Below are 23,969 nucleotides of genomic sequence, written 5' to 3'. Positions count from 1 at the left end.
TGAGCATGTTGGTGACGGGGAGCACGATATAGAGCTATACAAACTTAGAGTGGATAGTGACAGTAGTGTACTCTTTTCTGTTTCCTTTTGGGGAGCACTGGCCCTGACTGAAGCACTAAAGTGAAAGCCTGAAGAAGAAGGTCTTACAAGCAAAGACTGTACTTCCAGACGGTGCAGCTTCTCCGTTATGTTGTGGTGCATTTAAGTTGTTGGACTGTGAATAGTGAATAAAACTGAGACATTGATTTATACCAACATATCTTGTGTCTGATACTAAGGCCCGACGGTAGATTCAGGAGAACCCTTAAGGGAGAGGAGGTGAAAACCATCACAGTGGTGTCAGAAGTGGGATATTGTCGTCTGAAACAAGATGACGCAGCCTGTAACAGTACAGGAAATGATAACCCAGTTAGCAGAAGGACAGAGACACCTGCAATTGGTATTGGAGCAACAGAATCAGAATGCACAGAAAGAAAGGGAATCTTTTCAGGCTGCAATGAAGGAACAGGCCATTCTGCTAACCAGCAATCAGAAAGTACAAGATACCGCCATTTTGCGACTCACAGATGCTATCTCTAATGCAAGAGTACACCCTAATATTCCAGACAGTGTACTGCAAAAGCTTCAAGAGGGCGAAGATCTCGATTTTTTCTTTACCAACTTTGAGAGGGTTGCTACGACTGCTACTTGGCCTCCTGAGAGATGGGGTCAATATATAGCTCCGTTACTATCAGGGGAGTTACAAGTGGCTTACCAAGCTGCCAACTCCGCCGGAGTCACTCCCTACCAGGACATAAAGAAAGCCATTTTAGAAAGATTGGGATGTGATCATGAGTACTACCGCACATGGTTTAGAAAGGAGAAATGGGTCACTGGAGATAATCCGAGAGCGTTGTTCTATCGGGTCAGAGACTTGGGAAACCGGTGGCTCCAGCCTCATTCTGCTTCAATGGAAGAGGTCACTGAACAAATATTTTTTGAGCAGTATCTGGAGGCATTACCTAGCAACACGAGGGCATGGTTAAAGCAACATCCCGGGCTCACTTCTCAATCTGCCATTGAATTAGCATGTGCAAACCATAGGTCCCCTGACTTCAAAGCCCCAACAGGGAGAGCTCCTATTCCTTTTCCCAAACCTTCCCCAAAACCGGCAACAGAGGGAGGAGAGAAGAGATCCTTCTCTGTACCTAGACCAGCCCCTAAACCTTTCTCAGGGACAACTCTACCTGTCCAAATGGGACCCTAATGCTTCAAATGTGCAGAGTGGGGACACATAGCCCGTAATTGTCCTTTAAACAATGATGGTTCAGATCCTTTGGAGGTGGGTTGGTCCTGAGGCAGAGTACTGGTAACCGGGGTTTGGAGGCAAAGGTACAAGAAAGCCATTAGACTCAATGGTCGCCCTATTTTTTGGACACAGGTTGTCATCATACAGTAGTGGCCCAGGACTTGGTTCCACTAAATTCTGTATGCAAAGGAGAGACCATCTTGGTTTCATGTGTTCATGGAGACGTTAAGTCATATCCCTTGGCAGAAGTATTACTTGAAATCGATGGGTATCCACAAGTGAGAAAGGTGGGGGTAGTTCTGACCCTTCCAGAGAAAATTCTCCTAGGTAGTGACTTACCACATTTTTATGAGTATCCGACCGAGGTGTCCAAACAAGAGGTTGATGTAGAATGGCTACAAGAAGCACCGTTTTCCAATGAGACCATAGCTAGCCCCAATGATAGGGAAAAAAAAATCCAAGAATGAAAAGAGACGAGAAAAAGGGAGATATACGCACGCCTGCCAATATCTTGCCTCATGTTTACTTTCTTCCCCAGAAGATGGAAATACTCCCGCTATGAGTTTTTGCGCCGCCCAGAAGGCTGACAGCACCCTAATGAATGCCTGGAATCAAGTACAGGAGGTCGTGCCAGAGAAGTTAGGACCCTATTTTTTCATAAAAAAGGGTTTGTTATACAGAATGAGTGAGGGGCAAGACAGAACTGTTACTAGTACCCGTGGCTTTTAGGGAACAAGCCTTACAGTTAGGTCACAACCAGGCGGGAGGGGGTCACTACAGACAAGAACTGACTTTGAAGTATCTTTTAGAAAGATTTTATTGGCCTGGAGTGTATCGAGAAACTGCCAATTTCTGTGCCACTTGTCCCAAATGTCAGTTGATTAACCCCTCCAAAGACAGAAAGTTGCCATTACAACCTCTACCAATTATTGATGTTCTGTTCCAAAGGTTAGGTATAGACCTTGTAAGCCCATTACTTCAGTCCTCTCGGGGACATCAGTATATACTGGTTCTGGTGGACTATGCCACCAGATATCCCGAAGCTATACCTCTCACTAGTATGACCACCCTAACAGTAGCTCAAGCCATAGTGTCTTTTTTCTCTAGAGTGGGTTTTCCTTTAGAACTTCTCACTGACCAGGGGACTCCTTTTATGGCTAAGCTTATGAAAGAGATATGTCAGCTCTTGAGAGTAAACCAAATTCAAACAGCCGTCTATCATTCCCAGACAGACGCTCTGGTCGAAAGATACAATAAAACCATTAAAACTATTCTGAGAAAACTGATAGGAGTGACAGGAAAGGACTGGGATAGGAAGCTACCCTTAGTTATGTTCACCATTAGAACTCATGAGCAAAAGTCTATGGGATTCTGTCCTTTTGAACTCCTGTTCGGAAGAAAACCCCGTACTTTATTGGAGATGGCCGCTGAACAATGGACAGAAGAGGAAGACGAAGGGAAACCACTCCTAGTGTACATGCAAACGCTAAAAGAGACACTAGCTACACTATGGGACACTGTCCATCAGAATATGGACAAAGCCCAAGCTAAACAGAAAGAGCAATATGACTGTAACAGTCGTATGAGAGACTTGACTGTTGGAGATAAGGTTCTAATACTGCTACCTTCCTCTGACAGGAAACTGTTGGCCACATGGCAAGGACCATACACAGTGACTCAAAAGATGACACCTGTCTCATACCGGGTCGCAGTTCCTCATACCAATAAAATTGGACAGACTTATCACATAAATCTTGTTAAGAAATGGGAAGAGTCCAGTGAGGCGTCCCAGAGCCAGAGTGCAGTCCAGTTAGTGAATCATGTGACTCTTCACAAAACATTGGATGTACCCAAGATACTAGGGGAGTATGAAGAGGGTGAACAACCGCTGATGGGACCCAAACTATCGGGGATCCAACAATGACAGTTAGAGGATTTGTTAGAACAGTACCCAGGGCTCAGTTCAGGTAATCCAGGAAGGACCTCTTTGGTGGCACACGATATTGTCACTCCACCCGGGAAGGTAGTTAATGTGAAACCTTATAGAATACCTGAGGCTAGAAGAGAGGCAGTAGAACAAGAAATAGATAAAATTCCACAAGCAGGTATAATAGAGCCCTCTAAGAGTAACTGGCGATCACCTATTGTGTTAGTGCCCAAACCCGATGGGAGTCTACTCTTCTGCATTGACTTCTGACAAGTGAATGCACACTCCAAATTTGATAATTATCCTAGTGGACGAATTGATAGAAAGATGAGGAGAGGCCAGAGTCATGTCCACAATTGACTTAACCAAAGGTTGTTGGCAAATTCCGTTGACACCCTCTGCACAATAAAAGACAGTCTTTTCAACACCCTCGGGGTTATATCACTTTAAAGTCATGCCCTTTGGGCTTCATGGAGCTTCGGCTACTTTTCAAAGACTTATGGACATCCTCTTAAGGGCATATCACAAATATGCAGTTGCCTACTTGGATGATATTGTAGTGTATAGTCCGGACTCGGAAACCCATTTAAAACACCTAAGAAATATATTTGAAAGCTTGAGCCAAGCAGGGTTAACTATGAATCCAAAGAACACCACCCTGGGCACACATAAGATCAACTATTTAGGGTATACTATCAGTGAGGGAACTCTAAAGCCTCAAATTAACAAGCTGGAAGCGATTCAAAGTATTTCCAGACCGACCACTAGAAAAGAGTGAGCCTTCTTAGGATTGGTGGGTTACTACCGGAGATTTATTCCACAGTTATCACAAGTGGCCAGCCCCCTTACTGATTTGTTACGGCACAAACCCTCTAGAGCTAGGATAGAGCGGGCCTTCCACAAGAAGAGAGCTTCAAGACTCTAAAGACTTTACTGTGTAGTGCTCCCGTACTGACTTGTCCAGACTACAAAATGTCATTTGTGCTACAAATAGATGCTTCTGATAGAGGACTTGGAGCAGTACTCTCACAGCCAGATTCGCAGGGTCTGCTTAGACCAGTGTTGTTCTTGAGCCGGAAGCTCTTCCCAAGAGAGACCAGTATGCTACAATGGAGAAAGAATGCCTCGCCATAAAGTGGGCTATGGAGTCACTGCAGTATTACTTGCTAGGACGCACTTTCTTCTTAGTCACGGACCATGCTCCACTAACTTGGTTAGCCACCAACAAGGATACCAATGCTAAAATGTTACGCTGGTTCTTAGCCTTACAGCCCTTTTCCTTTCAGACTCTAGACATGCCAGGAAAGTTACAAGGCAATGTAGACTACCTGTCCAGATTTCCTACATCAGAATGGCCCGATCATCCATCCCAAGAAGAGAGGCAATGTGATATGGACCGGAACGAGGTAGAAAACGGAGTGAACAGGACTTCCAAGATGGCGCCCGGCTCGTCGCCATCCGGAAAGGGAGTCAGCGGTTTAGAAGTCGGCAAGGGAGTGGACCTGGCGCCGCAGAAAGAGAAGGACGGTTGGGACAGCTGCGGCTTGTTGAGTAATTGCGGGGAGAGCAGAGAGGCGAACGCGAGCAGGAAGGTGTGTGGAGGAGTGGGAGAAACGACGAGCAGAGACAGACACGAACCGGAGGAGCCCTACAGAGGAGAGAACTGCGGCGGAGCGGACCCGAGGAGGGAGGAGTCCCCAACACACACCGCGCTTGTATCCGGTAGTCCCCCGAGGAAACATGACACTGAGATACCTAACGCTACAGTCCAGGGGGACCGTAGCTCCAGGCAAGTGACTTGTAAGGAAGGGTGGAGGCTGAGGTTGGCGGGGAAGGGCTTCTTGGGACTGTGGCACAAGTAGGAGCACTAGTAAGAGTTTGAGTGAAATCCTATACACAGACCCCTTCACTTTCCCCAGCCCTACCTACTGTTGTAAATACCAACCCTCACTAAGTGGTGACCTGAGCATGTTGGTGACGGGGAGCATGATATAGAGCTATACAAACTTAGAGTGGATAGTGACAGTAGTGTTCTCTTTTCTGTTTCCTTTTGGGGAGCGCCGGCCCTGACTGAAGCACTAAAGTGAAAGCCTGAAGAAGAAGGTCTTACAAGCAAAGACTGTACTTCCAGACGGGGCTGCTTCTACATTATGTTGTGGTGCATTTAAGTTGTTGGACTGTGAATAGTGAATAAAACTAAGACATTGATTTATACCCACATATTTTGGGTCTGATACTAAGGCCCGACTGTAGATTCAGGAGAACCCTTAAGGGAGAGGAGGTGAAAACCATGACAGGAACCTAAAAATTATCTTGTAAGAATGGAGTTGAAATTTGTCAAGTAATTTCGTGAAGGTTTCCAGGAAGGCTTCCTGGCCTGAAGGACCCGTCAAATTGGTGTGGTAGAAGGACTCTCTAAGGTTCTGTGAAGCAGGATTAATCTTGTAACGATCAGCGAATACTTCATTTTCAGGTGACCCAGAATGATTTTATGTCCACCCTTTGCTGACAGCCACACGCACAGATAATTATAGAGATTTGACCTTTGGGTGGTCAGGGGACCCTGGTTCCAGGTGGCACTTCATTTCTTATTGCTTCGTCCGAATACATCTATTGATGTCTTTGACTCGTTAACTATCAGTTTATTTACTTCACTATGTTTGTGAAGAGCATGCAGGGCTTTTTGAATTCCGGTTCACGAGTGGTCCATTAGCACAATGTCGTCTGCATATTCTAATAATGTTATCTTTGATGGGCCAATCTTAGGAGGAGTCAAGTTCACATGTTTTAGGGCCAGGACACACCCCGGCTTTAATCCGCTGTTTGTCATCATCATTTTAGTTGTCTGTGTGACAGACAGCTTAATCTTGACCAAAAAAGACATATATAAAAACGTTATTGCCTGTAGCAGGTGATTTGGAATGCCCCAGTCCTGTAATTTCTGCCACAGAATGTTCTGATCCACTGAATCAAAAGCAGCGGAGTCATTGATAAATGATGATGCGTATAAAGGCTGAGATTTACGATGTCGGTAGGAAAGCATTCCAACTGACACTGTGTCGGGATGGTTTCCAATTGAATTGGATTCAGGGAGGCCGACCAACCTGTTACTATGGTTCCGAACACCGTTTGGTCAGACTCCCATTGACTTCAATGTGAGCCTGTGTTTTTTCACATAGGCTCCCATTGAAGAAAGGGGTGGTTCTGGAAAACCTTGCACCCTGTGGCGGACACCCCATGGTGCCTGCCACACTATTCATGGTTGCAAAGAGGGGTCCCATGGGTTCCCCCATAGGTCCCAACCGCAGGGCTCTGGGAGAAGGGGGCCGGCTACGGACCCCCAAAGTTGTTTTCTTACTTCTGATCCGTGTCTGACAAACCAAGTCAGAAAGGCTGTCCGAATCCGACATCGTGATCTGTCAGTCAAAAAGGCAGTCTAGATCCGTAAGAGTCGGCCCCGACCGATTCGGTTCCTCCAAATGCCAGTCGGAACGAAGTCGTACGGACTGAGCGGTTACCTAACATCGTAATTTGCTCGGTCGGAAATGTTTTTGAGTGTGTCGGAATCGCGGGTTCCAACATGGATTCGGACATGCCGAATGCTGTTCAGAGCCTTTCCGACCAACATCGTATTGAGGCCCTAAGTGTTTGATGGATTAAAAAAGATATGGCCACAATATTTTCTGTGGCTAACGCATTTACCTGAAACCAGTTTGGCAGAACGGGATCAGCTAATTTTGTATCGCTCACACCTCTAGGTCTTTCAGCAGAAGTGAAGCATAGCTCTTGGATTCAATGTCCAAAAACACAATTAAGCAGTAGTTGCCTGGGACCAGTTTGTCACCCTTCTTAAAAATAGGGTGAAGTATCAAGCCTTTCCAGCTTTCTGGTATGTGCCCGGACATTGAACAGCAATGGTATATTGGGGACAGTATTGTAGTCCATAATTCTATGTCATTTTTTTTAAGTTGGGCAGGGATTCCATTTGACAAGATACTTGAATTAAATTTTTTTGTATAATTCCAAACATTGTTGGGCCCCACAGGTCTGAGCCAGAGTCAATGTTTGGTGGGGGACTAGAAGTATTGGCTACATACAGTTTTTTTATGTGCTGTACCAACTGTGCCGAGTCGATTACATTGGAGCGGGGACTATTGATCCAGCGGGTTACCAGCCTCAGGTACTCAAACACCATATACTTAATTGGGCCCAATAAACACATACACACACTCACAAAGGCTAGTAAATACCACTGGGGGTCAATTTTATAAATGTTTAAAAAGATCAGTTACCTGACTTTCTTAACTAATCTTTTCACTGATCAAAAAGTTCTTTCCTCTGGTCAATAAACCTACTTAGTTGCAACTAGTTGATGGAGAAATGACATAGGTTTATATTTACTTTCTATAATGTAAATGACCACAGTCTCGGGGAAAAAGTTAAAATGCTTTATCTATTAAAAATTCATATGAGAGGGGGCGTGGCCAAGTAAGATGGCGGAGCGGTCGTAAAATCGCTCGGCTCCGCACCCGCACGATCGTCTTTGGCCCTTACCTGCACCCTGGGGATGGCTACCTTTGGGCCACGGGAGGCCAAGGCCTCATAGAAGTGTCCGGTCTGAGGGGTGACGATCGCGGAGCCCGGAGTCGGATGTAGTGGCGCTTGAGGAGGTGCTCCGGAGGCTCTCGCGGATCCCAGGTGCCATTTTGCAGAGAGCTGCGCCGGGACCTACGTGTGGTGAGCGGAGTGTGGACCGGTCCCAGGAAGCACCAGAGGGCTGTCATACAAGGCCCCCTCATGGGGCCCATTTGAGGTGGAGCAGTGTTTGCCGCTTTACGGAGCCGCCGAGATACGGTGAGTAAATCGGGGTGGACTGCCCGGTTTTGGCGCCATTTCGCCCGCGGGATGCAGGAGAGACATTGCCGGGTGCTAGCAGTGGCAGGGGTGTCGCTTGTGCCCCCCAGCTCGACTGAGGTGGTTGGCCTGCGCTTTTCTGCCGTCTATTGGAAGCCGCAATAGATTGGTCTCTCCTCATGGTCGGTGACGACTTTGCCTGATCCTAATATGGCGGCGGTGGCCATCCCGCAATTACCAGGCCCGAGTGAAACAGAGGGAATTGCCGGTGCTGCGTTGGAGCGGTGGGAATGAGTGCCTCACAGATTGAGAGGAGCAGTGGGGGTCCATCTTGTTGTGAAGAAGGCTTCGGTCATTAGCAGAGGTTCTGGACAGCTCTCGCTTATGTGGTGGAGTGCCTTGTGCTGGTGTTGGATTCAGGGGCCTGCGGTGTGAAGTCTCAGTTCCCACCCCTCACTGTGGTCAGCTCTTATCACCCCTCGATCCGGATCCGCCTGAAACACTCCCTGAGCGCCAGCTGGTTCCGGGGGGAGGGACCTTATGCCTCCCAAGAAGCAGACCAACAAAGTTTCCACATACTTCAAGACCTCTGGCCGGGTAGCTCCCCGGGAGGATCCTGCCCAGACATGGCACTCACCCGTGAAAACCTAGTGGCAACGCTCCGAGATTTCGAGGTGGAGCTTTGGCCTGAGTTTAAACAAGACCTCAAAACTTCCATGGACCAACTGCAGGCTGACCTCACATAGAAACTTACCACGCTGCTGCAAGATGTAGATGCCATAGGCACCCGGCTGCTCGAGGTTGAAGGTCAAACCCAAAATTTAACGTCCACCCAGACCACGATGCCCAACATGCAGCAATCCCTCCGGACCCAGTTGCAGCAGGTTCAGCTCAAAGCGGAGGACCTGGAGAACAGAACCCGGAGGGAGAATATTCGGATTCGAAATCTGGAGGAAGGGGCGGAGGGGCTGGACTTGGAGGCCTCTGTGTCGGGTCACTTTGCTGAGGTCCTTGCCCCCCAGCAGCTTAAGATTAAGATCAACAGAGTGCATCGGGTGGGAGCTTTGCAGACATGGGCACGCAAGTGACCATGTGACGTCCTGGTTAAGTTGCATTCATTCAAGGTTAAAGAGGCCTTCTCTCGCCATCCAGGAAAAAGGCAGAGGTATCCTTTCAGGGGTTTGGCTGCTCTCTTTACCAAGATCTGGCAGCTGCGACTCTGGCCGGCCGGCAGACGCTGCGTCCAATTACCACCAAGCTGCAAGAGGATAAGATCTGCTATCTGCGATCTGCTATCAATGGTCCTTCCCCTTTGGCCTCATTTTTGAGTATGGCAACAAGACCCACCACATTTCCGACCTGACAGAGGGGTTGAAGGTTTTAGGGCTTCTGCTCCTTGAGGAGTCTCCCGACTCGGGCTCCCCGCAGGCGGCGGGGTCGCAGACGATCGGCCCCAGCGCATGGCACACCGTCACCAGACGCCGTTGACCTCCACTGCTTTATTCCTGGCTTTAGAGATGGTTGAATGGATGGCGCGCCTCCTCCCGCTACTGGATGTTCAAGACTGCCCGGCTGGGGGGCCCTCTAGCTGGAACCCGATTCTGTCCAGACCTGTTGCTGCTGTTACTCGCGGCCATGGCATTCCTATATCTCTGCTGGAAATTGACTGGCCTTTGGGAGCCGTAGGATCGGTGTTGGTCATTGGGCCTCCAGTTCCTCTTCGGCTCTCGGCTCCGGTTAGGGGAGCCGCCAGGTATTTTTGCAACTTTTGTGACTGTTTGTGAGAACTCACCATCTTTGTTGTGCCATGGGGGACTTTCGTTGGGATGCCATGGATCTGAATGACCCCATGATTCACCCTGATGACAATCGCGATCACCGGAGAGCGGCTGTTCAGTTGCTTTGCCACTCCAGGGACACTGAGGTTTTTGTTTTCCTGCTTGTTTGCTATTTCACTATCCCATAGGTTCTATTAGCTTGTGAAGGCCTTTTCCGTGATCCCCATTATTTCTCCTTTTGGGTTAGGGGGAAGTGTGTGTCGAGGGTCTGCAGACGCTTCGGGGTTTCGGGGGAGTTGGGGGGGTTGAGGGGTTTGAGGGGAAATGGTGGTGACTTCTGGGGATCTTCTTTTGCACTTAGTTGGTTCTATTTTGTCTGGCAGGGGTATGTTACTCCAGAGAGGGGATAGCCAGATGTGGGGTGGAGGAGGAGGATGGGGCTATGTGTTAAGTGTAACAGGGCCTTTGCACAGGGGGGGGCTCCATGGAGAGATTGGGAGGGGGGTCCATGTGTTTGATGGTTGCCATCGCTTCATGGAACGTTAAGGGGCTTAATTCTCCCCACAGAAGCGCCAGAAGATATGGAAGTACTTGTCTGATCATAAATTTGAAGTAGTTGCCTTACAGGAAACTCCTCTTAAGAGGGTCGAAGTCTCTAGGCTCCGCCACAGATGCTACTCGATGATTTATACCTCCTCTGCCATTTCGAAACACAACGGTGTGGCACTACTGTTTCATGTGTTCGCAAACTTCCAATTCGAAGCTCAAAAATATGACAAGGAGGGTAGGCTTCTACTAGTCAAGGGGCGTTTGGGAGGTATGCTCTGTACCTTGGTCTCTCTTTATGCACCAAATTCGGGCCAGGCTGCCTTTCTCTTCTTTACATCCCACCACTAAGGATTATACCCATTATTCCCACGTGCACAGGACCTACTCGAGGATCGACTATATATTTGTTAGTCAGACATTATCGGGGATTCTTAAGGTGGCCCAGGTTATGCCGATCTCGGTGTCCAACCACAGCTTGATTTCTTTGGGGATGCAATGGGCGGGGCCTTCCCCTAGAACTCCTAGATGGTACTTCCCACTAGCTTTGACCCGAGATCCAGTGGCCAAGGAAGAGTTGCAAACAGCCATTGCCGACTTCTTCTCCCATAATGACCCCCAGGATACATCCCCCCAGAACAACTGGGACGCTTTTAAAGCAGTGATTCGCAGGAAATGTATCCAACTCAACTCGAATTTAAACAAGCAGAGAGCGAAGGAACGAGTGGCCTTAGAAGAAGAACAAAGGGTGGTTGAGAAGGCACACAAAACCAATCCAACCCGCGTTCTGCAGAGGCAGCTTACGGCTCTCCGGGGCAAATTAAGATCTATCTACTCTAACCGGGCAGAATTCACCCTCTTGAAGATCCGTCAGTTGCCTTTTCTGCAGGGCGATAAGGTGGGTTCCCACTTAGCATGCCATCTGCTTGTGCAAAGGGAAAGGGATATTATTGGGGGGGATCCTCAGCAGTCAGGGACATAGCATCCACTCAGACACGGCTAAGGCTGAAGTGTTTGGCGAATTCTACAGGGAGCTATATCAGGGCACTATCCCGGACACGGCGCGACAGCAACAGTTTGTGGATGGCCTGTCCATTCCTCAATTATCTACGGCGTCGGCTGTGGAATCGGATTCCTCCATCACCCAGGAGGAGATTGGTGTGGCTATCTCGAGACTCAAGCTGCACAAGGCCCCGGGTCCCGATGGCCTTACGGCCCACTTTTATAGGTGTTTTTCCGCAGTACTTCCCCCCCATCTTACGACCCTGTTTCAGGCTGTGGCTACGGATGAGCGGGTTTCCCATTCGATGGCAGAAGCTGTGATCTTCATCATCCCTAAACTCGGAAATAACCCGCAATTATGCGGATCTTATAGGCCAATTGCACTCCTCAATTTAGATGCCAAGCTCTACTCTGCGGTTTTAGCTGCGCGATTAGAATCACTGATGCCTACCCTAATTCATCCCGATCAGTCGGGATTTATGAAAGGCAGACAAACCCATGATAACATCCGGTGCACGATCCATTTGATTGAAAAGGTCACGAGATTTCGGATTCCCACAGTGTTGGTGGGTCTTGATGCGGAAAAGGCCTTCGACCGGGTCGATTGGGCTTTTCTTTTTTTTAACCATGCGGAAATTCGGGTTCAGGGAACCTTTTATTAATATGGTGAAGGCCAATTATTATCAGCCTACCTCTCACGTCCTGGTTAATGGCTGCTCCTCTTCCCCTTTTGCTTTGAGTAGTGGTACGCAGCAGGGATGTCCCCTTTCACCCCTCCTTTTTGCTCTGAGCATAGAACCCTTGGCACTTAAACTCCAAGCCAATAATTAGATCCGGGGCATCCCTTTCGGCGAGGGCGAACATAAGGCTTCGTTCTTCGCAGATGACATTCTCCTCTCACTTATGGACCCGGGACAGTCGCTGTGCGCGGTACAGGGAGACCTGTGAAGCTTTGAGCAGGTAGGCGGTTTCAAGGTCAATTATACAAAATCTTTCATACTTAACCTTACCCTTTCCTCCGCAGAGGTGTCTCGCTTAAAGCTTACGGTGTCTTTTCTATGGGCAAAACACTCCTTGCTTTATTTGGGGGTGCGCCTTACTGCTAAATTGGGTGAGCTTTACAACGCGAAGTACCCGCCTCTACTGGCTCAGATCCAACAAGATTGCAAACGGTGGTCACCTCTCTACATTTCCTGGCTGGGGAGGATTAACGCTGTTAAAATGACGGTGCCACCCAAGCTTTTACACTTGTTTCAGGCACTCCCCATAGCGCTAGATGGTTCGCTCTTGCCGATACTCCGCTCTTTGATCACTAACTTCCTTTGGCAGGGGGGACGGGCTCGCCTCCCTCTTTATGTACTACTAAAGCGAGGATTGTCATTCCAAATACTGGTAGTATTATTTGGCCTATAAAACCTTTGCCTATATTAGTAAACCAAGTTCCTATTGATGTTAAACTATTTGTCAGTTTCTTCTATACATTATGTACTTCCAGTGGTTTCAAGTCTTCTTCCTGTTTTGAAATATTTTTAATGTACCCTGCAATTCCTACACTTTTATGGAATGTAAGTGCAACAATGTTGCGCTTTCAGCATTTTACAGAGTCCACCCTCTTTTGCCAATAATATATCAAGAGCAAGTCAATTTTGTAAAACCATTGATCTAAACGCAACCATCTCTGTATTGATCATTAAGACTAATTTGTCCATATGCAGTGGTCTTAAAATATAAGACGCCCTGAAGAAATTGCCAGAAATTTCGTTGGCAATGAAACATGTCGGCAAGTAAAGTAGTACTGGTTGGATAGGTAGTAACATTTACTACTTTCTCTCCCTTTTTAACTCCCACACCCAACACAAGAGACAGAATAAAAGTGCACATCTGTGTTGGTTTGTGGTTTTACATGTTGTTTGACACTTTTGGTTACCTTGTGGTTTTTCTCCACTGTATATTTTCACAAAACCATTGTTTTTTGGACACTCTTTTTCTTTGAGCTTGATGGTGCCAATGATGAGAACAGGGCAATCCTGGTGAGTACCTGCCAGGTTCCCGTTGGTGGTGCGCCCGTGAGGTGCCATCTTGCTCGCACACACTTTTTTCTAATATTTCTATATCACAGCTGGACACCTGGGTGTGTGTTGTCTTGTTAGCTCACAACTGAATTTTACCTGAATTTTACTTGTTTGGGAACCATGCGATTTTTCAAATGAGGCACAAATCCAGGCTACACCGACTACCCCGAGAATTAAAGAAAGGGGAGTAGTTTCTGTAATGATAATACAATAAATGGTGTACCAAAAGAAAGGATAAATCTGTGAGTGCCTACCAAGTCTAGGTCTTTTTTTGTATTAGTTACATTGTGAGTGGAGGGCGACCTATGACTAGATTTTCCCTCTAAGCTCCTTTTTGTTTTGAACAGTGTCCCCACTGACCAGGCCTAACCCTTCCCTTTCTATACACATTGGTCACCCCTATGGAAGGCTCAAGGAACCCCCTTGGGCAGGGTGCATTGTATGTGAAAGGTAGAGCATGTACTAGTGCAGGTGCCATGCTCTGGTATTGAATTACAGCCATTTTCGTGTTTCACTATTGTAAGGCTATCTTGCCCCATAGGCTACCATGGGGAATGCTGGCTACAGTGGCTACCAGTATATCTTCCCATAGGAGCAAGGTAGGACATAAAAGCCTGGTATCCCTGAACTCAGAATGTAATAACACATCTTTTAGGAAACGTCGTTTTTAAATCCTGTGTTTGAGAACAGCACTTTTAGAAAGTGGCTGTTCTCCTGCCTGACCTTTCTGTGTGCCTTGGCCTGTTTGTGAATTGACTGTCTGGTTTGTGAGTGACAGGGGCTGGGTGGCTCCCAGAGGCTGAGTGAGCCATCCCTGGGCTGAATATCTCCATCTGCATCTAGAGTGGTGGGAGGGGGTAGCACATGGGCCTAAATGGGGCTGTGCCTGCCTTCCACAATGCTGGCCCCACCTCCTGATGGGCGGCTGACGACCCTGTCCCTCTCTCTGAAAGGAAAGGAGAGGCCAGGAAAACTAAGTGCTCAAGGAACCCCCAGAACTGGTTCAGACCGGGATCAGAGCCCTCCTGCACAAAGGGATCAAAGACTTTCAGGGGTATAAGTACAGGACCTCTGACTACAGAAAATTAGATCATCCTGGAATCAAGACGTAACCTCTGCCAAGGAGACAGCTGAAACTGAAGAAGGAAGACTGTCCTGCTGTTGCTCTGCTGGACTGACCTGCTGTTGCTTTGCTGCCAAGGAGAGGGGAAGGACTTTGTTTTTGGTGCTGTGTCCCTTTGCTTGAAGGAATCTCCAAGGGCCTGAGAAGAGCTGGCTCCCTGTTAAGAAGTCCCAGGAACAAAAGGACTTCATCCCCAGCTTCCCTGAACTCTGCTGAGAGAGGTCTGTCCTTCCTAGAGTGCTTGGGCCAGTTGTGGTGCCTCTGGAAGTGGTACCTGTGTTGAGAAGCTGGACACCTAGCTTTTAAAGACTTTCTGCAAGTTTTGTCGCATCGCTAGCTTGCGGAGCGCATCCCTGACAGTGCAAGAATATTCCCACCACTATGAAGGCCGAGATCATCGCAGCACCTGTTGCCGCTGCCAGAGCCGTCGCATCCTTTGTTTGCGGGACGCACCAGACCGGTGCGGGTAGATTACCATCGCTGCGAGTGTCGTCGCAGAGCCTGTCGTCGCTGGGTGAGATCGTTGCACCACCTGCTTGAGGACCGCATCACGTCGCTGCGAGTATCGTCGCAGAGCCATCGCATCAAGAATGAAGGTTACCGCTGGTCCGCGCATCGTCGCCCCGGAGATCGTTGCAACTCCAAAGATCATCGCAATGTGCCTTTGCAAGCTTCTTCACTACGGAACCTCCGCACCGTAATCCATACAAGGTATCGCATCCCTCCCCATACAGACCGGAGTCACCGCATCACGCCCGCTACATCCAGCTGGGCTGTCGCATCGCCTCCCCAGGGTCTCAGGAGTGACGCATCGCTTGTTTTTCACCGCACCAGCTTCTGTTTTGGAACTTTGTCGCATTTAAAGGTGCTGTTGGCTAAACGTGATGCAACTGTGAACTTTAAGAACTCTTTTGCAACCATATTCTTGAACTGTGTATGTTGGATTTTTTGTCGTTTTAGCCTTGTGTAGTTTAAATTAAATACCTTTAGTTTTCTAAACTGTTGTGGAGTCAGTTTGTGGTGTTTTCACTGTGTTACTGTGAGTGTTGGTACAAATACTTTACACATTGCCTTTGATAAGCCTTGACTGCTCGTGCAAAGCTACCAGGGGGGTGAGTGTATGCTCCTTACCCTGACTAGAAGCAAGGGTCCCTATTTGGACAGTGGGACCTACCTCTGCCAACTATAGACCCCCAGTTCTAACAGGACTCAACCCTGTATTTCTACCAGGAATGTTTCTGAGCCCCATCAGAACTAGAGGTAATGCATCTGGCCAACAGAGTGATGTGGATGCACACACCTTTGTCAATCTTGATTTGGCTGTGCCATTCATTTGTTCTACCACTCCAGAAGCCTCTGGGCGGTGTGTGCAGTGCCATTTTTGTCCTTTTTTAAATGCTTCACAGATTAACCGAATTATTTCATTATTAAAGTGAGATCCTCTATCTGATTCCACAGTTACTGGAAAACCGAAGCGTGGAATTAGTTCCCTTAACAGTAGTCTGGCAACTGTTATGCTGTCATTTCTTTTAGTAGGATATGCCTCCACCCACCGTGAGAACAAACAAACTATGACAAGAACGTACTTCAATCCCTTACATGGTGGTAACTGGAGAAAATCTATCTGCAACCTTACAAATGGTCCTTCTGCCTTTCCAATTCTTACCCAACTGACCAGTGTTTTCCTGCCTGGGTTTATCTGTTGATAAATTAAACATCTCTGGCAAAGACTCTCTGAGACAGCTCTAAATCTCTGATTGGACCAATTCTGTCTAAAGAGTCTGAATATGACATCCCTGCCTACGTCTGTATCTCCATGATACATTCTGGCCATTTGTGAGAGCAAACAATCTGGCATGACCGGTCTGCCATCTGGATAAATCCACACGTCATCTTCTGCTCTTCTTTGACACCCTGTTTTTATCCAAACTTCCTTATCACTTACTTCCACTTCATCCTGCAGTTGCCTCACTTCATCCCATGTTTCCAATGCTGAGAGTAATTAAGTTGGCATCTGATTCCACATGTTTCAATTTTCCTGTTTACTACCATTTTATTTCTTGCACAGTATTGGGCAACCTGGGCAGCGTATTGATTACCAGCTACCACATAGTCATCTCCTGACTGAGGTGCAGCACACTTGACCACTGCCACTACTATTGGAAGCAATTGTATTGCTTCCAATAGTTCTTTCACAAATTTTCCATTTTTAGTAGGTGATCCTGAAGTAGTCATGAAATCCCACTGCATCCAGAGCTGGCCAAAGTCATGCACAACCCTGTAACCATTTTAGCTATCAGTGTAAATGGTTACTCTCCAATTCTTCTTAATTTTGCATGCTTTAATCAAAGCTATCAATTTGGCTATTTGTGCAGACTTGACTCCCGGTAAATAGGATGCTTTGACTATTCCAGCCAATGTGCATACAGCATAAGCAGCATGTAATCCCCCTTCCTCATGTCTCATACACAAGCCATCCACAAATAGCTCATGTTCTGTTCCTTTCCGGGGTTCTTCCTGTATGTCTGGACAGGGCTTGGTACATAATTCAGTAACATCCAGACAGTCATGCTCAATGTCATCTCTTATTTCTTCCCCATGTACATCTGGCAATATAGTAGCAGGGTTTAGAATAGTACACCTGACCACTGTCATGAGTTTCTCCTCCTAAAATAATTCTTTCATACTTAGTCATCTGAATAGGAATAAGGTACTGAGTTTGTGCTCTATTTAAAAGAATTTCAACTGAATGTTGGAAGAATACCTTCACAGGATGTCCCATCACAATGGACTCACTGTGTTAAAGACTCATACAAGAGGCGGCCACTGCTTTTAGACAGCCAGGTAATGCTGACGATACAGGGTCCAAAGTAGCAGAAAAATACGCTACTGGATGTTGCAGCAAACCATGTCATTCAGTTAGCATTGACAAAGCACAATTATCTCTTTCATAACAAAATAATGCAAACTCTTTTGTACAGTCTGGCATAACTAGGGCAGGAGCTTCACATAAACAATTTTGTAATTTTACAAAAGCTTCCATGCTCTCATCATCCCAAATTACTGGATCCTTTGCTCTTTTCCGTGTCATCTGTATTAGTGGTTTAACTAACAAGGAAAAACCTACAATCCACTGTCTATAATACCCCACTACACCAAGGAAAATTCAGATTTCTCTCTGGGTTTCTGGTAACTGCATTTGTTTTATTATCTTTATTCTTTCAGGGGTCATTTTTCTCACTCCTCTTTCTATTTGATGTCCCACATATTTGACTCTAGTTTGATAGAATTGTAATTTCTCTGGAGATACTTTGTGTCCACCATCAGCCAAGTGATTTAACAAAGCAAATAAATCATTAATACAATCGTCTAGTAATTTTGACGCAACAAGCAAGTCGTCAATATACTGGACTAAAACTGAATTTCTGGGCATTACTAGCGTTTCTAGACACTTTTCAAAATCTGGTTAAATATGGAAGGACTTTCTCTGTACCCTTGAAGCACTCGATTCCATATTAAAATACGGTCCTCAAACTTAAATGAAAATAGATACTGGCTGTCTGGGTGCAATGGAATGGAGAAAAATGCTTGACATAAATCAATTACAGTAAACCATCCTGCATTCCATGGTATTTGGTACAAAATCACTGCTGGATTCGCCACTACAGGGCAACAAGGCACCACAATTTTATTAATCTTTTGTAAATCTTGCACTATCCGGTAATTTCCGCTAGGCTTCTTAATGCCAATAATAGGTGAATTACAAGGACTGCTCATTATTTCTTTTAAAATGCCTTGTTCAATCATTCGTTCTATTTATGCTGCAACACCAGCTTTAACTTTAGGGCTCATTTTGTATTGCCTAGTTTTTGAGTAGACGGCACCTTCCTTCACAGTTACCTTCACTGGATCCATATTTGCCAATAACCCTAGTTCTTTTCCAGTAAAATCCCACACCTCTGGATTTACTGTTGTTTTTAATTCATCTGGTAAATCATCTTTTGTCATGATTGAGTACATTTGGTCAACCTCTGTGCCTTGTATGGCTAGCATTATTTTGTAAATACTATCTTCATCAGGGGTCTGAATTGCAACACCATCTGGTGTTCAATAAATTGTACAATTCATCTTGCATAATAAGTCTCTTCCTAGCAAGTTTACTAGACTAGAGTTGCACATCACAAATGTGTGCATTTCTCTAAAATTGCCAATGTGTACCTCCATTGGTTCTGTTTTTGGAGTTCTAATCTGTTTATTTGATACACCTACTACTTGGATGGCTTCTCCCTACAGGGGTAGGTTTGGGATGACTTCTGTTCTTACAGTAGAGCAGGTAGCACCAGTGCCCAATAAAAAAGTAATATCTTTTCCTTCTACTTTCCCATCAATATATGGACCTGACTGATCTACCGGTAGAGCTGCGCCCAGTACTCACTCCTCTTCCTCCCCCTCAGGCACCGTCATTGATCATCTTCATGAGGGTAACTATTCTGCAAAAGAAATTGTGAAGTTAGAGAATTTGTCTTACCAATTTCTCCTGGAAATCCAGTGTCCGCGCTGTACTTTGCTCTGCTCATAAAGTTTGGCATAGGGGCAGGTGGCAACTGACTCTATTGATTAACAACCTGCTGCGGTTGACTCATTATCACCTCATTCTGCATCTGTGGATTTTAATTTTGATTTGGGCCATTATTATTCTGAATATTTTTACACTTGTTTTTCCAATGTCCCAACTTTCTGCACCCATGACAAGGAAATTTCTTCTTTGCTTCCTCTCTACTCATTCGTCCTCTTGATTTTCCCCCATTATTTTCATTCTGACCCTGCCCTTTCACTTGTTCATCAGTCTAAATATTTAATTTAAGCTCTTGGTGTTCTGCCAATTTTACTTGTGCCCATATTACTTCTTCTTCCAACTTTTTACATCTATTCTCAATGTCATCTCCACAATATTTGGCATATTTCAGAATCTCATCAATAGGTTTTCCCTGCCAACACAACATGTGCTGCTGAATCATTTGGGAGATTTCTGGTCTTAATCCAGACACAAATTGATACACAAAATGACCCATACCCTTATCTCTGCTGTTCTCAAATACACTATACTGCTTGAATACGGGCAACAGGCAATCAGACTAAGCATGTACGGACTCATTTATTTCTTGGGTTGTTCTATCTATTTTTATCCAATCTTTTTCTTTTGGTGGAATTTTCCCTTTTAAGAAAGTAATCACCTGATTATATTTCTTCATTACCTCTTCTGAAGGGGCTCTCATTTTGTTCATCTACTGGGTACTCATCACTGGGCCAATCAACTGTAATTTTACATTCTGTCCATAAATCAGCAGGCCTCACTATGTCAAATAGACCATCCACATTTTTCAACAAAATCTTAGAAACTTTCACAAACCATTCAACCTGTCTATACCATTCAACTGTTCTTTCTCCTAACTTTGGGAAATCATAAGTAAATGACAAAATAACTTGTTAAATCCATGGAACATGTACATACCCCCCCTGGAACCTCTCATTGGGCAAAATCCCTCTGTCTTTCCAGATTCTTTTAGTAAATATTCAGATGCAGTCCGATTTGCCTGTGCTTCTTCCTTTTTCTTTGCCCACCTGGTTTTCCACCTGTCCAAGTCTCCCCCTTCCTGTAAAATAGAAATTAATTCTCTAATCTGCAATTTCCTTCTGGACATATTCATATTTTCCAAATCTTTATCAGTAAATTCTGCTTTGAATGATTTCTGCAATACTTACGATCTCCTTCTGCAACACTTTCGATCTCCCTATTTCAATCCCCATTTCAGAGCCAAGCTCCATCAGTTTTTCATGAAATATTTTAGTATTCCTAGTTAAGCTCCTACATATGAACAACAACTCTTCTTCATTGTAAGTGTTTAGCCTATCTATTCCCACATTTCCAGCTATAATCTCTTCTAACTCTACTTTTAATTTAAAAATGTCTAAAATCGTTGGTTGTTGGTTCGGTTGTCCATTCCCTGTGCCCATCTTTCTAATTCTTCTGGTGATACTATATTGACATTTTTAGTTCCTGTAGATATTTCTAATCGTATTTCGTTTGAACAAATAGGTGTAACTCTTCTCGGAGTTTCATTTATCTGTTCTCTTATTGGCAAATCCATTCATGAGATTACTGAATCGCATTCACTGACTTGATCCTCAATTATTATATTTTCTTTTCTAGGTTCTATTATAGGAGTTGTCATAACTGGTGGTTCGGGACAATTTGCCTTATCCCCATACAATGGAACAACAGGACCTATGGTCACAGGTATAGTCAAGGCTTCAGGGTGTGTATGCAACCGTCTTATTTTCTGTATCACTTCTTCTCTATTTCTATTTATTGCTTCTCCTTCCTTTTCCTGAAGTACCCTTCCATTCTTTGGATCATGTATAACCTGTGGAACCAAAGGTGTTTCTTAAGTGGGGGCACTTGGAGTAGTGCTACTAGGTCCTTCCTGATATGGTTGAGGATTTTTCGTTAGTATGTGTTCCATGAACTCATCTTCTGATTCCCACAACCTGTCACTGTTAAATACTTAGTTTTTTCTGTACACTTGCCCCTGACTGTTCCTCTGTCATTAATACAGGATACAGTCCGTCCGTAATCATTGCTTGTCTCCATTGTTTCATCCAATTTTCTCGTGACTCACGCATCTGTTTAGGGTAAAATCCTCTATAACTCCGACAAATTCTAGATCTGTCGTGTTCAAATGACTCAGTTTCCCATTCTTCTAGCGCTTCATACTGTGTTAATCTAGGTCTGGGCTCTAATTCATTCATTCACATTCTAAAATTCTGAAGGATTCTCCCAATGAATGAACCATTTTCTGGGATTGCTAATATTCCATCATTTTTGGTATATTCTATCCAATTTTCTAAACACACAAAGGTATGGTAGCCTCTCTCCATCATCATATACGAGGCAGGTGTCTTTGGTGGTGGGATAAGAATTCTCTCTCTAGTTTTAATGGGATTATCTTTCTTGAAGTATTTTTTTATTTTCTGCATAAACAAAATGTTTCTCTTTTCTCCGTACATTTTAGAAGAGGGTCTTTTTATATATTTGTCTCTTGCAAATCCTAAATGTCTTCTATCTGGGTGCTTCCCAATAATGTTGGATCATATTTCCACATACAAAACTCCACGGTCCAATACTATTACGGCTTCTATTTTTGATAACCAATTAGATCCTTTTTCACATTCAGGTTTCACCAATCCTGGTTCAACTTTTATTCTTTCATCCAATCAAGCTCAAGCTTACACAATTCGTTTAGCCAAAACTAGCGTGACGTTTTGTGACGTCAGTATCACTCCTTACTACTGACCCTTCCTTTACAAATCCCTGTCAGTTACACGCCCGCTGTCTCAACCAATCCCAGCGCGGCACTCTGTGACGTCAGCGCAACTCTGGCAGCTGACCCTCCCTTCACAAGGTAATACAAGAACTTATCTTCTTATAACTTTCACCAAAATGTCATTAACGACAACATAAAAACATTTGCTACTCTGTTTGTTTCACTAAAACCAAAGGATAGTTGATTTTCTTTTGCTACGAGTAAGACCTTCCGCTTACTCATCACACACTGCGAGTAAAACCTTCTGCTTACCCTTCATTCAAGCTCAGGCGAACCTGTTACTTCTTAGGTGTTACCCTTTCTAGGTGATATAAGACCAAAGTTTCACCAGTGAACTCCTTTGCCTCGAATCACTCTCACTTTATACAGAAAATAATCCCTAACCTATACTGTCAGCCCTGTGTAGCTTCGCAGTACTATTCCAACAGACAAGTAACCTCACTGCAGTGTGGCTTCCATTTACCACCTGCTATTCACTTCTCAGGAATTTCAAGACAACATAAAACAAGATACAAAAGGGTTTGTTAAAACATAAACCAATAACCAATAATCACCAAACTAGTCAATGAAAACCATAGCTCTGCTACCAGAAAACTGATCCAGCGGGTTACCAGCCTCAGGTAGTCAAGCACCATATACTCACTTGGGCCCATTAAACATATACACACACTCACATAGGCTTGTAAATACTGCTGGGGATCAATTTTATAAATGTTTAAAAAGATCATTTACCTGCCCTTCTTAACTAATCTTTTTACTGATGAAAACGTTCTTTTCTCTGGTCAATGGACCTATTTAGTTGGAACTAGTTGATGGTGAAATGACACAGGTTTATATTCTATATTGTGAATGACCACAAACTCGGAAAAAAGTTTAAATGCTTTATCTATTAAAATTCATATGAGCCAGAAACAAGTTACAGTGCCAACTCTGTCTCTCCTAGAAAGTAAGATCAATTAGCCCAATATTTAGTCATCTATATTAAATGAGATTTTACAATACTATCTCAGGAAAGAGAGGAGAGAGAGAGAAGTACAATGACATACTACACAGAAATATATTTATCTAGGATGGTGTGGAAATCAAGCCCCTGGGCAGAGGGCTGGAAAGGTCCCCTGGGATAGATCAGGTGACAAAGACATCAGTAAAGGTATTGGGACAGGATAGATGGCCTCTTCTGGATCTAACACCTGTCTGTATCGCACCACCATCTGACACTAGCTACCTCCTCGATTTTTCCACGATCTTCTTCTAATCAATTACCTCCTCGATTCTTCCGCGATCTTCTTTTAATTAATTGGCTCAAAATTCTAAGTCTGCTTCTTCAGAATTCAATCAGTTCTCAGACAGCATCTCAGTCTCTCTGCATTCTGGTCTCTGCGACTGCCCTCTGTTCTAACTTAACTACCTCAATTATACCTTTCTAATGAATGTACCACCCCTTAATGTTTCAACTTTATGAGACTCCTAATTCTGATTAGACAGTCAAAGGGGATGATCATCACATCATGCTGTTTTATTAATTTTCTTAAGTTCTTTGTTTAATGTTCCCACCCCTTAATTTCATATTCCCAAGCTTTATTTCCCACCCGTATTCACTTCTTTATCAACAACAATGTATTACATATAATAGTTGTCTGTTTAATATGCAGGATGTCCAGCAGTTTCCCAGGACATGTAACAATGATGGCCTTGGACGAGTTTCAAAAACGACATCATGGCTTCTGGCATGGCATCACTGCGCCTGCGTCACGTGTAGTATGGATTTTAGCATCGCTCAGAGGCCCAAATACGAACTAGTAGAGAGGTCAAAAGAGAACATATTAATTTCAAAATAAAATGATTTCACTGTATACCACCTATCTCTACTCTGATCCCATTTACTTATAAAGGCTCTCCCCGCAGTAGCAATTTGTAAATAGCATGGTTTAATTTCAGTGAAGCAGATGCTTAGCATGTGAGCTTTCAAGCGGCCATTTTTAGATGCATTTGCG

This window comes from Lissotriton helveticus, chromosome 2_1 (assembly GCF_964261635.1).
Source record: "Lissotriton helveticus chromosome 2_1, aLisHel1.1, whole genome shotgun sequence".
Taxonomy (NCBI): Eukaryota; Metazoa; Chordata; class Amphibia; order Caudata; family Salamandridae; genus Lissotriton; species Lissotriton helveticus.
The sequence above is the reverse complement of the archived record's forward strand: the minus strand, read 5'-3'. Positions refer to the sequence as shown.